Below are 12,033 nucleotides of genomic sequence, written 5' to 3' on the forward strand. Positions count from 1 at the left end.
CTGTCTGAATTAAATCTATTAAATTTAGATGGCCAGTTCTTTCTCTCCCTGACAATTCCTTGGTTAAATATACTCATTGACGTGAAGTTTTCCTTTTCAGGTAACTTTTTCAGGTTAAATAACCCAGTCTGTGCATATGCTTATATCTAATTGAAATAAGCCCATATTACCTTTTAATATTACTTCAAAAATCAAGAACATGCTTGCATACAGCGACACGTAAGCACACACATAAGCATGTGATGATCAGGGGCACACACATACACATGTGCATGTTTATGACATTTGCTTAGCAATGATCCAGTGCCTTTTCTCTCCACATTTGAATCAAATAGATCTGAAATTCTACCCTGGGAATTTTTTTTACAGAATTATATTAACATGCTTTCTATAGCTCTTATAATTCATTATACTCAAACTCAATGTTTTATTTAAAGCAAAATTTATACAAAAAAATTATAATTCTTTTTTTTAACTTTTATTTAATGAATATAAATTTCCAAAGTACGACTTATGGATTACAATGGCTTCCCCCCCATAACGTCCCTCCCACCCGCAACCCTCCCCTTTCCCACTCCCTCTCCCCTTCCATTCACATCAAGATTCATTTTCGATTCTCTTAATATACAGAAGATCAGCTTAGTATACATTAAGTAAGGATTTCAACAGTTTGCTCCCACACAGAAACATAAAGTGAAAAATAATAGATGATTTTTTTTAAATGATGATGAAATCAGATCAGACCTATTGTCATGTTTAATCCCAGTGAGAGTCAAGTTGGGAATTGATAATTTCTTCTTCTTTTTTTTTTTTACAGAAGATCAGTTTAGTATACATTAAGTAAAGATTTCAACAGTTTGCACCCCCATAGAAACACAAAGTGAAATATATTGTTTGAGTACTCGTTATAGCATTAAATCTCAATGCACAGCACATTAAGGACAGAGATCCTACATGAGGAGTAAGTGCACAGTGACTCCTGTTGTTGACTTTACCAATTGACACTCCTGTCTATGGCATCAGTAATCTCCCTATGCTCCAGTCATGAGTTTCCAAGGCTATGGAAGCCCTTTGAGTTCTCCGACTCTTATCTTGTTTAGACAAGGTCATAGTCAAAGTGGAGGTTCTCTCCTCCCTTCAGAGAAAGGTACCTCCTTCTTTGATGACCTGTTCTTTCCACTGGGATCTCACTCACAGAGATCTTTTGCCAGAGTATCTTGGCTTTCCATGCCTGAAATACTCTCATGGGCTTTTCAGCCAGATCCGAATGCCTTTAGGGCTGATTCTGAGGCCAGAGTGCTATTTAGGACATCTGCCATTCTATGAGTCTGCTGAGTATCTCACTTCCCATGTTGGATCACTCTCCCCTTTATTTATTCTATCGGTTAGTATTAGCAGGTACTGGACTTGTTTATGTGCTCCCTTTGAAAAAAAATATATTTCTTGAGTTTAAACTCTAGAAAGAACATAGTTTTAAAAATATATTTATTTATTTAAGAGGCAAATAGACAGAGGGAGAGCTCCCATCTGGCCCATCTGGTGGTTCATACCTCAGTGATTGCAAAAGCCAAGAATGGACCAGACTGAAGCTGTGACCAGGAATTCGGTTGAGGTCTCTCTCATGGGTAGTAGGGGCCCAACTATGTGAGCCATCACTTACTGCTTCCCAGAGTCTGCATTTGCAAGAAGCTGGATTCAGGAGCCAGAACCAAGAATGAGACCTAGGCACTCCAATGTGAGACTCAGATGTCTTAACCTGGACTTTAGCCACTAGACTAAGTGCCAGCACCTTGAAGAGCATCACTTTTACTTCAACTTATATTAGTAAAAACTGAACCAGGCAAACTCTTACAACATGTGATTAAATATGGGAATTAAAATTGAGAGTAGACCAAAAAATGCAACCAGGCAGAAAGTACTTGTGTATTGAGTGTTCAAATGGTGAAGCTTTTAGAATTGGTTGTAAATTCACCCTGGAGAATAGTTACCTCTCTTTCATCTCAGTGTCAAACAGGCCTTCAATGATTAAAGTAAAAATTCAACAGTGATCCCTTTTAACCAAGTAATATGAATGCAATTAACAATACACTTCAGTTTAACACTAATGCCTGAAATTTAGGTTGTGGATACAGCACTAAATGGTGTAGGATCAAAGTCTGATTTTCACTTTAATTATTTTTGAGGTTGGTAGCCCAAGCATTGGTAATTGATATAAAAGCCGAGTTCATCACAAAAGCAGCAGCCCAAGAACTCTTGAAGTCTACAATCTTGGAACATCGTTTTCCTAGGCTTTATTTAGCAATGCAATTTCTGTCATTAGGTTAGAGAGATAAAAGAACTTCATTTCCATCACTAGCTCTTTGCTTGCTCAGACCAACTCTGATTATACACACCCAACGAGTTAATTCTCTTAGAGTCACCCTGAATATAGTAGGTCATAGAATTTCTCACACATGCCAGGAGATGAGATGTTACCACATCCTCTGTTTCTGTGAATTTTCTGGGTTGTTTGTCCTTTTGACCACTAGACCAGTGTAAGAGCCTCACTTCTCTCTCTCTCTCTTTTTTTTTTTTTTTGACAGGCAGAGTGGACAGTGAGAGAGAGAGACAGAGAGAAAGGTCTTCCTTTGCCGTTGGTTCTCCCTCCAATGGCCACGCGGACAGCGCGCTGCGGTCGGCACACCGCACCTATCCAAAGGCAGGAGTCAGGTGCTTATCCTGGTCTCCCATGGGGTGCAGGGCCCAAGCACTTGGGCCATCCTCCACTGCATTCCCTGGCCACAGCAGAGAGCTGGCCTGGAAGAGGGGCAACCGGGACAAAATCCAGTGCCCCGACTGGGACTAGAACCCGGTGTGCTGGCACTGCAAGGCGGAGGATTAGCCTAGTGAGCCGTGGTGCCGGCCGAGCCTCACTTCTCTTGCTTCTGCAGCTTCTCTAGCTCTATTCCTCTCAGATCTGGCTTTGACACATAATAAACACATTATCAGAGAATTGGTGTGTATAGTGATCAAATATAATATATATGTGATTTAAATTATCTACTGTGCAAATTACATATCTACACTTTACATTGATAATATAGTTCATGCTCATCAAAAATTAAGACTATAGAGACGATGGGCTATTACCACCTATTATGCCAGCATTACATATGAGCACTGATTAGAGTCCTGGATGCTCCACTTCCAATCCACCTCCCTGCTAACATGCCTTGGAAATCAGCAGGACATGGCCCAAGTGCTTAGGTCCCTGCCACCATTGTGGGAGACCCAGACAGAATTCCAGGCTCTTGGCTTCCGTTTTACCCGGTCCTGGCTCTCGCAGCCATTTGAAGTGTGCACCAGAAGATGGAAGATCTCTGTCTCTGTGTTTGTTGCTGTAGCTTTGCCTTTCAAGTAAATAAAACATCTTTAAAAACATTAAGAACACAACTCATTTAAATAATTATTTCTCCTATAGTGATCAAAACAATTTCACATATGCTATTGGACATATATTTACTAGAGCTTTAAGAAATAGTATAACTTAGTTTGCAATCAAGGAATTAGTTCACATATCAACTGTGGGGTTGCAATGCAATAAAACTTTGCCTTAATTTGCAGCTTGATGTTCTCTGCTAGTAATTTGTTATTACATTAGACTCTATGAATTTAATAGCAATTTTACTTACTTTCATCTAACTTGAATATGAATATTCTATATAGAATAACTAAAAGAATCAAACTTGGAAAATAAATAACAATCTGTCTTTCAATTCTATAATTTTATGGAGTATTAAGGAATGAAAAGGAAACTAGAGAGTGCATCGTTAACAAGAATTTGAAAGCTGTTACTTATTTAAAAAGTAGATGAGAAAATGTGCATTGATCAGTTTCGTATACTGCCACGCAAAGAGGCAAGAAATTAAGACAGCAGTAATGGTCTCCTATTGAACCACTTCACATTTCCATGTGATAGAAATTTCTTCAGTAAATCAGCATGGTTTTGCTGTTCTGTGACAACTATAAATCTTGCCTAATCATCCTGTGAATGGGTCAGTGCATTAGCTCTGTAACTTCAATTAGCTTTGCTACTATCCAGCGCTGAGAAATCTACTGTAATAGCTTAAGCCATTAGATTAAAAATGCCCATAAATATAAAGTGTTGTTGTAAACGGGGCCAACTTTGGGATATATCATCTGAACCTCAAAGCTTCATTTAGGTTTAAATATTTAATACTGGAATGGTCAGCAAATGACAGAACTGTCACATTCAGCATTTATTCTTGTGAGTGTGTGTTTTGCTGTAACATCAGAACAGAGAAAGACCATTTATTCCAGAATGTAGAAAATATGGCAAATAGCAGACTGGGAAACCAGATATTTCTTTTGAAAAAGATCATAAATAAATAAAACTTAATATTCAGGATAAAATATCACACTCTTCCATTTTTAAGTATTTTTGAGCTTGGAGTGAAAAACCTAGGAGGTATAGGTTCACTGTGGCTACCACAAGGGGCAAATGGAGGCTGATGATTGAAAGGGATGGTGTAACATCCACTGTCCATGTTGATAGTGGAGATAGATCTTTGTTCTAATAAAATGGTGTTATAAATATTATCTGCAGGTATAAAATCAAGACCCTCAAAAGGCTAATCAGTGAAAGTATGGGCCAGTAAGAAAATAAACTGTATGTCCACAAGACAGATTACATTGAAAGGCACTTGCCTCTACTCTGAAATTGAGGAGGTGGGGAGATGGGGGAGGTATGATATTTCTCAGATAGAAGGAAAGGTTTCAGTTGTAAGGGAAAGTCTGGGAATTCAGCTGTGTGTATGGTAGGTGAAGTTAGATAATACTTGCCTCATTGCATGATGGTGACTGTATAAATACATGTGAACATGTTTTAAAACTATTGTACTACCATGCTATGTTTAGTCAGAGCACATCATTGGGTTTTCTTCATTTTGAAAATGGGAGATCAATGTTAAAGAACCAAAATAAATACAATCACTAAAGTTTAACAATAACCTACTAATAGAAAAATAAAAGATGCTTTAGTGATTTGTTTTAAATGTAAAAATCAATATAATGTATTTTAAATGTTGACATTAGTAGTTCCAATGGAGCCGAAGTGTTCCAACTGCCTATGTGAAAATATTCAATGAGGCAGCTGATCTTAGCTTTTTGATATTTTAGGGCATGTTAGAAATAATGTAAGGTGACTGGAGTGGCAGCCATGTCTGGACGTGGCAAGGGCGGGAAGGGCCTGGGCAAGGGCGGTGCCAAGCGCCACCTCAAGGTGCTGCGTGACAACATCCAAGGCATCACCAAGCCCGCCATAGGCTGCCTGGCCCGGCCCGGCGGCGTCAAGTGCATCTAGGGGCTCATCTACGAGGAGATCCATGGCGTGCTCAAGGTCTTCCTGGAGAACGTCATCCGCGACGCCATCACCTACACGGAGCACGCCAAGCGCAAGACGGTCACGGCCATGGACGTGGTCTACGCACTCAAGCGCCAGGGACGCACGCTCTACGAGAGAAACGTCAGATTACTCTCAGAGGATCTCCAATCAGACTCACAGCAGACTTCTCATCAGAAACACTACAGGCTAGGAGGGAATGGCGAGACATAGCACAGGTGCTAAGACAGAAAAATTGCCAGCCCAGAATATTATACCCTGCCAAGCTCTCATTTGTGAATGAAGGTGAAATAAAGACCTTTCATAGCAAACAGAAATTGAAAGACTTTGTGGCCACTCGTCCAACCCTGCAAAACATACTTAAAGATGTGCTACACTCAGAAACACAGAAACACGGCCATCAATATGAAAGAAAGTAAAGGAAGAACACCTACCAGTAAAAGAGCATGGGAAGCTCAAAGCATATACTAGAAAATATCTCCGGGAAAATGGCAGGGCAAAGTCACTATGTATCAATAGTCACATTAAATATTAATGGTCTTAACTCTTCAGTTAAAAGACACCGATTGGCTGACTGGCTTAAGGAACAACACCCAACTATTTGTTGCCTACAAAAAACACATCTCTCTAACAAAGATGCATGCAGACTGAAAGTGAAAGGTTGGAAAAAGATATTCCATGCCAACAAAAACAAAAAAAAGCAGGTGTAGCCATATTAATATCAGACAAAATAAACTTTAATACAAAAACTGTTAAGAGAAACAAAGAGGGGCACTATATAATGACTAAGCGTTCAATTCAAAAGGAAGATGTAACTATTATCAGGGCACCGGTCTATTTAAAAGATATGTTAAGGGACTTAAAGGGAGACTTAGATTCCAATACAATAGTACTGGGGGACTTCAATACTCCACTCTCAGAAATAGACAGATCATCTGGACAGAAGATCAACAAGGAAACAGCAGATTTAATCGACACTATTGCCCAAATGGATCTAACAGTTATCTATAGAACTTTCAATCCTACATCTAAAGACTTTACATTTTTCTCAGCAGTGCATGGAACCTTCTCTAGGATTGATCACATACTAGGTCATAAAACAAGTCTCAGCAAATTCAAAAGAATTAGAATCATACCATGCAGCTTCTCAGACCACAGTGGAATGAAGCTGGAAATGAGCAGCTCAGGAAACCCCAGAAAGTATGCAAACACATGGAGATTGAACAACATGCTCCTGAATGAACACTGGGTCATTCAAAAAATCAAAAGAGAAATCAGAAACTTTCTGGAAGTAAATGAGGATAACAACACAACATATCAAAACTTATGGGATAAGGCAAAAGCAGTATTGAGAGGCAAGTTTATATCAATAGGGGACTATATCAAGAAATTGGAAAGACACCAAATAAATCAGCTTTCAGCGCATATCAAGGACCTAGAAAAACTGCAGCAAACCAGACCCAAATCTAGTAGGAGAAGAGAAATGATTAAAATCAGAGAAGAAATTAACAGGATTGAATCCAAAAAAAATTACAAAAAATCAGCCAAAGGAGGAGCTGGTTTTTTGAAAAAATAAACAAAATTGACACCCTATTGGCCCAACTAACTAAAAAAGAAGAGAAAACACCCGAATCAATAAAATCAGAGATGAAAAAGGAAACATAACAACAGACACCACAGAAATAAAAAGAATCATCAGAAATTACTACAAGGACTTGTATGCCAGCAAACAAGAAAATCTATCAGAAATGGATAGATTCCTGGACACATGCAATCTACCTAAATTGAACCAGGAAGACATCGAAAACCTAAATAGACCCATAACTGAGACAGAAATTGAAACAGTAATAAAGGCCCTCCCAACAAAGAAAAGCCCAGGACCAGATGGATTCACTGCTGAATTCTACCAGACATTTAAAGAAGAACTGACTCCAATTCTTCTCAAACTATTCAGAACAATCAAAAAAGAGGAATCCTCCCAAATTCTTTCTATGAAGCCAGCATCACCTTAATTCCTAAGCCAGAGAAAGATGAAGCACTGAAAGAAAATTATAGACCAATATCCCTGATGAACATAGACACAAAAATCCTCAATAAAATTCTCGCCAATAGAATACAACAACACATCAGGAAAATCATCCACCCAGACCAAGTGGGATTTATCCCTGGTATGCAGGGATGGTTTAATGTGTGCAAATCAATCAATGTGATTCCCCACATTAACAGACTGCAGAAGAAAAACCATATGATTATCTTAATAGATGCAGAGAAAGCATTCGATAAAATTGAACAACCTTTCATGATGAAAACTCTAAGCAAATTGGGTATAGAAGGAACATTCCTCAATATAATCAAAGCAATCTATGAAAAACCCACGGCCAGCATCCTATTGAATGAGGAAAAGTTGGAAGCATTTCCACTGAGATCTGGCACCAGACAGTGACGCCCACTCTCACCACTGCTATTTAACATAGTTCTGGAAGTTTTAGCCAGAGCCATCAGACAAGAAAAAGAAATTAAAGGGATACAAATTGGGAAGGAAGAACTCAAACTATCCCTGTTTGCAGACGATATGATTCTTTACTTAGAGGATCTAAAGAACTCTACTAAGAGACTATTGGAACTCATAGAGGAGTTTGGCAAAGTGGCAGGATATAAAATCAATGCAAAAAAACCAATAGCCTTTGTATACACAGGCAATGCCACAGCTGAGAAAGAACTGCTAAGATCAATCCCATTCACAATAGCTACAAAAACAATCAAATACCTTGGAATAAACTTAACCATGGATGTTAAAGATCTCTACTATAAGAATTACAAAATTTTAAAGAAAGAAATAGAAGAGGATACCAAAAAACGGAAAATCTTCCATGCTCATGGATTGGAAGAATCAACATCATCAAAATGTCCATTCTCCCAGAAGCAATTTAGAGATTCAATGCAATCCCAATCAGGATACCAAAGAAATTCTACTCAGATCTAGAAAAAATGATGCTGAAATTCATATGGAGGCAAAAGAGACCTCGAATAGCTAAAGCAATCTTGTACAACAAAAACAAAGCTGGAGGCATCACAATATCACATTTCAGGACATACTACAGGGCAGTTGTAATCAAAACAGCATGGTACTGGTACAGAAACAGATGGATAGACCAATGGAACAGAATTGAAACACCAGAAATCAACCCAAACATCTACAGCCAACTTATATTTGATCAAGGATCTAAAACCAATTCCTGGAGCAAGGACAGTCTATTCAATAAATGGTGCTGGGAAAACTGGATTTCCACGTGCAGAAGCATGAAGCAAGACCCCTACCTTACACCTTACACAAAAATCCACTCAACATGGATTAAAGACCTAAATCTACAACCTGACACCATCAAGTTACTAGAGAACATTGGAGAAACCCTTCAAGATATTGGCACATGCAAAGAGTTTCTGGAAAAGACCCGGGAAGCACAGGCAGTCAAAGCCAAAATCAACTTGGGATTGCATCAAATTGAGAAGTTTCTGTACTGCAAAAGAAACAGTCAGGAGAGTGAAGAGACAACCGACAGAATGGGAAAAAATATTTGCAAACTATGCAACAGATAAAGGGTTAATAACCAGAATCTACAAAGAGATCAAGAAACTCCACAAAAACAAAACCAACAACCCACTTAAGAGATGGGCCAAGGACCTCAATAGACATTTTTCGAAAGAGGAAATCCAAATGGCCAACAGGCACATGAAAAAATGCTCAAGGTCGCTAGCAATCAGGGAAATGCAAATCAAAACCACAATGAGGTTTCACCTCACCCCGGTTAGAATGGCTCACATACAGAAATCTACCAACAACAGATGATGGTGAGGATGTGCGGAAAAAAGGACACTAACCCACTGTTGGTGGGAATGCAAACTGGCCAAGCCACTATGGAAGTCAGTCTGGAGATTCCTCAGAAACCTGAATATAACCCTGCCGTTCGACCCAGCCATCCCACTCCTTGGAATTTACCCAAAGGAATTTAAATTGGCAAACAAAAAAGCGGTCTGCAGCCTAATGTTTATTGCAGCTCAATTCACAATAGCTAAGACCTGGAACCAACCTAAATGCCCATCAACGGTAGACTGGATAAAGAAATTATGGGATATGTACTCTTTAGAAACTATACCGCAGTAAGAAACAACGAAATCCAGTCATTTGCAACAAAATGGAGGAATCTGGAACACATCATGCTGAGTGAAATAAGCCAGTCCCAAAGGGACAAATACCATATGTGCTCCCTGATCGGTGACAACTGACTGAACACCAAAAAGGAAACCTGTTGAAGTGAAATGGACACTAGGAGAAACGGTGACTTGATCAGCATAGCCCTGACTGTTAATGAACAACTTAATACATTATCCCTCTTAGTAGTTTTTTTGTCTGTTCTACTTAATATGACTGGTTTAATTCAGTAATTAATACACAGTTATTCTTAAGTGTTGAAATTTACCTGAAATGTGATCCCTGTTAAACATAAGAGTGGGAATAAGAGAGGGAAGAGATGTACAATTTGGGACATGCTCAGGCTGACTTGCCCCAAATGGTAGAGTTAGAAACATACCAGGGGACTCCAATTCAATCCCATCAAGGTGGCATGTACCAATGCCATCTCACTAGTCCAAGTGATCAATTTCAGTTCACAATTGATCATAATGAAAGGACTAAGAGTCAAAGGGAGTACATAAATGAGTCTAGTACCTGCTAATACTAACCGATAGAATAAATAAAGGGGAGAGTGATCCAATATTTGAAGCGAGATACACAGTAGACTCATAGAATGGCAGATGTCCTAAACAGCACTCTGGCCTCAGAATCAGCCCTAAAGGCATTCGGATCTGGCTGAAAAGCCCATGAGAGTATTTCAGGCATGGAAAGCCAAGACACTCTGGCAAAAAAAAAAAAAAAAAAAAAAAAAAAAAAAAAAAAAAAAAAAAACCACCTAAATGAAAGATCTCTGCGTGTGAGATTCTGATGGAAAGAACAGGGCCATCAAAGAAGGAGGTACCTTTCTCTGAAGGGAGGAGAGAACCTCCACTTTGACTATGACCTTGTCTAAACAAGATAAGAGTCAGAGAACTCAAGGGGCTTCCATAGCTATGGAAACTCATGACTGGAGCATAGGGAAATTACTGATGCCATAAACAGGAGTGTCAATTTGTAAAGTCAACAATAGGAGTCACTGTGCGCTTACTCCTCATGTAGGATATCTGTCCTTAATGTGCTGTACATTGAGATTTAATGCTATAACAAGTACTCAAACAGTATATTTCACTTTGTGTTTCTATGGGGGTGCAAACTGTTGAAATCTTTACTTAATGTATACTAAACTGATCTTCTGTATATAAAGAGAATTGAAAGTGAATCTTGATGTGAATGGAAGGGGAGAGGGAGTGGGAAAGGGGAGGGTTGCGGGTGGGAGGGACGTTATGGGGTGGAAGCCATTGTAATCCATAGCCGTACTTTGGAAATTTATATTCATTAAATAAAAGTTTAAAAAAAAAGAAATAATGTAAGGTGTTATATTTTAATTTTATTATTCTACAAATTCAATACACATTTACATTTTTTTTGACAAGCAGAGTGGACAGTGAGAGAGACAGAGAGAAAGGTCTTCCTTTGCCCTTGGTTCACCCTCCAATGGTCACCGCAGCCGCCGCGCTGCAGCCAGCACACCGCGCCTATCCAAAGGCAGGAGCCAGGTCTTATCCTGGTCTCCCATGGGGTGCAGGGCCCAAGCACTTGGGCCATCCTCCACTGCACTCCCTGGCCACAGCAGAGAGCTGGCCTGGAAGAGGGGCAACCAGGACCGAATCTGGTGCCCCATCCGGGACTAGAACCCGGTGTGCTGGCACTGCAAGGTGGAGGATTAGCCTACTGAGCAGTGGCGCTGGCCCACATTTACATTGTAAAGATGCTTGTTTTATAATCAAATGAAAACTTTTAGGGCATTTTGAAAACTCTGGCGTTTTCCCCTGTGTATTCTAAGCAAAATTTGCCAAAAGTATATGAAAAGACATATCTTAATATTTCTCATTAATATAAGAGAGAAATCTTTTTGATTTTATAGTGTTGATTATTATTTAATGTAATGTCATGTTGAATATTACATTTATAAATATCCAGGTCTTAAAATGATACTGTCAAATAAATTACTCTCATATTTTTGACATCTAAACTACTTATTTTCTATTCATTTTAAAAATACTTTTAAAATTTTAAATTATGGGCTTATATTTTAATTGGTAGTGAAACATAAGAGTGTTATTAAAAGATGTCTTAGACAACTAAAAAATTAGTTATGGACTCTCAGAAAACTAAGCTGATAAGTGTATTAAATTCATTCAAGCTCAAATGCTAACAAATCAGGTGGTAAATTATTGACTTACACTATTACTAATAACTTGCCCAAAGCTTAGCTTTATAAATGCATGTGTTCACTCAATAATATATTAACTTAACATTTAAATAACTTCCATGTAAAGGTGCTGTACTGACTGCTGGGGAAAACTACTCATATTTTCCTAAATATGCTAACTTTCTTCATAGCTACATGCGTCTGCATCTAATATTCTTCTTCTTGTAATGACTTTCTCCTTTTTGACTG

The 12,033-nt window shown here is 38.7% G+C and overlaps 1 pseudogene; it reads left to right on the forward strand.

Annotated features, from left to right (window-relative positions):
• Positions 1–5,218: 5,218 nt before the first annotated feature.
• LOC138844006 (histone H4-like) overlaps positions 5,219–12,033 on the forward strand; it is a 66,371-nt pseudogene continuing 59,556 nt past the window's right edge.

Source organism: Oryctolagus cuniculus, chromosome 10, assembly GCF_964237555.1.
Source record: "Oryctolagus cuniculus chromosome 10, mOryCun1.1, whole genome shotgun sequence".
Lineage (NCBI taxonomy): Eukaryota > Metazoa > Chordata > Mammalia > Lagomorpha > Leporidae > Oryctolagus > Oryctolagus cuniculus.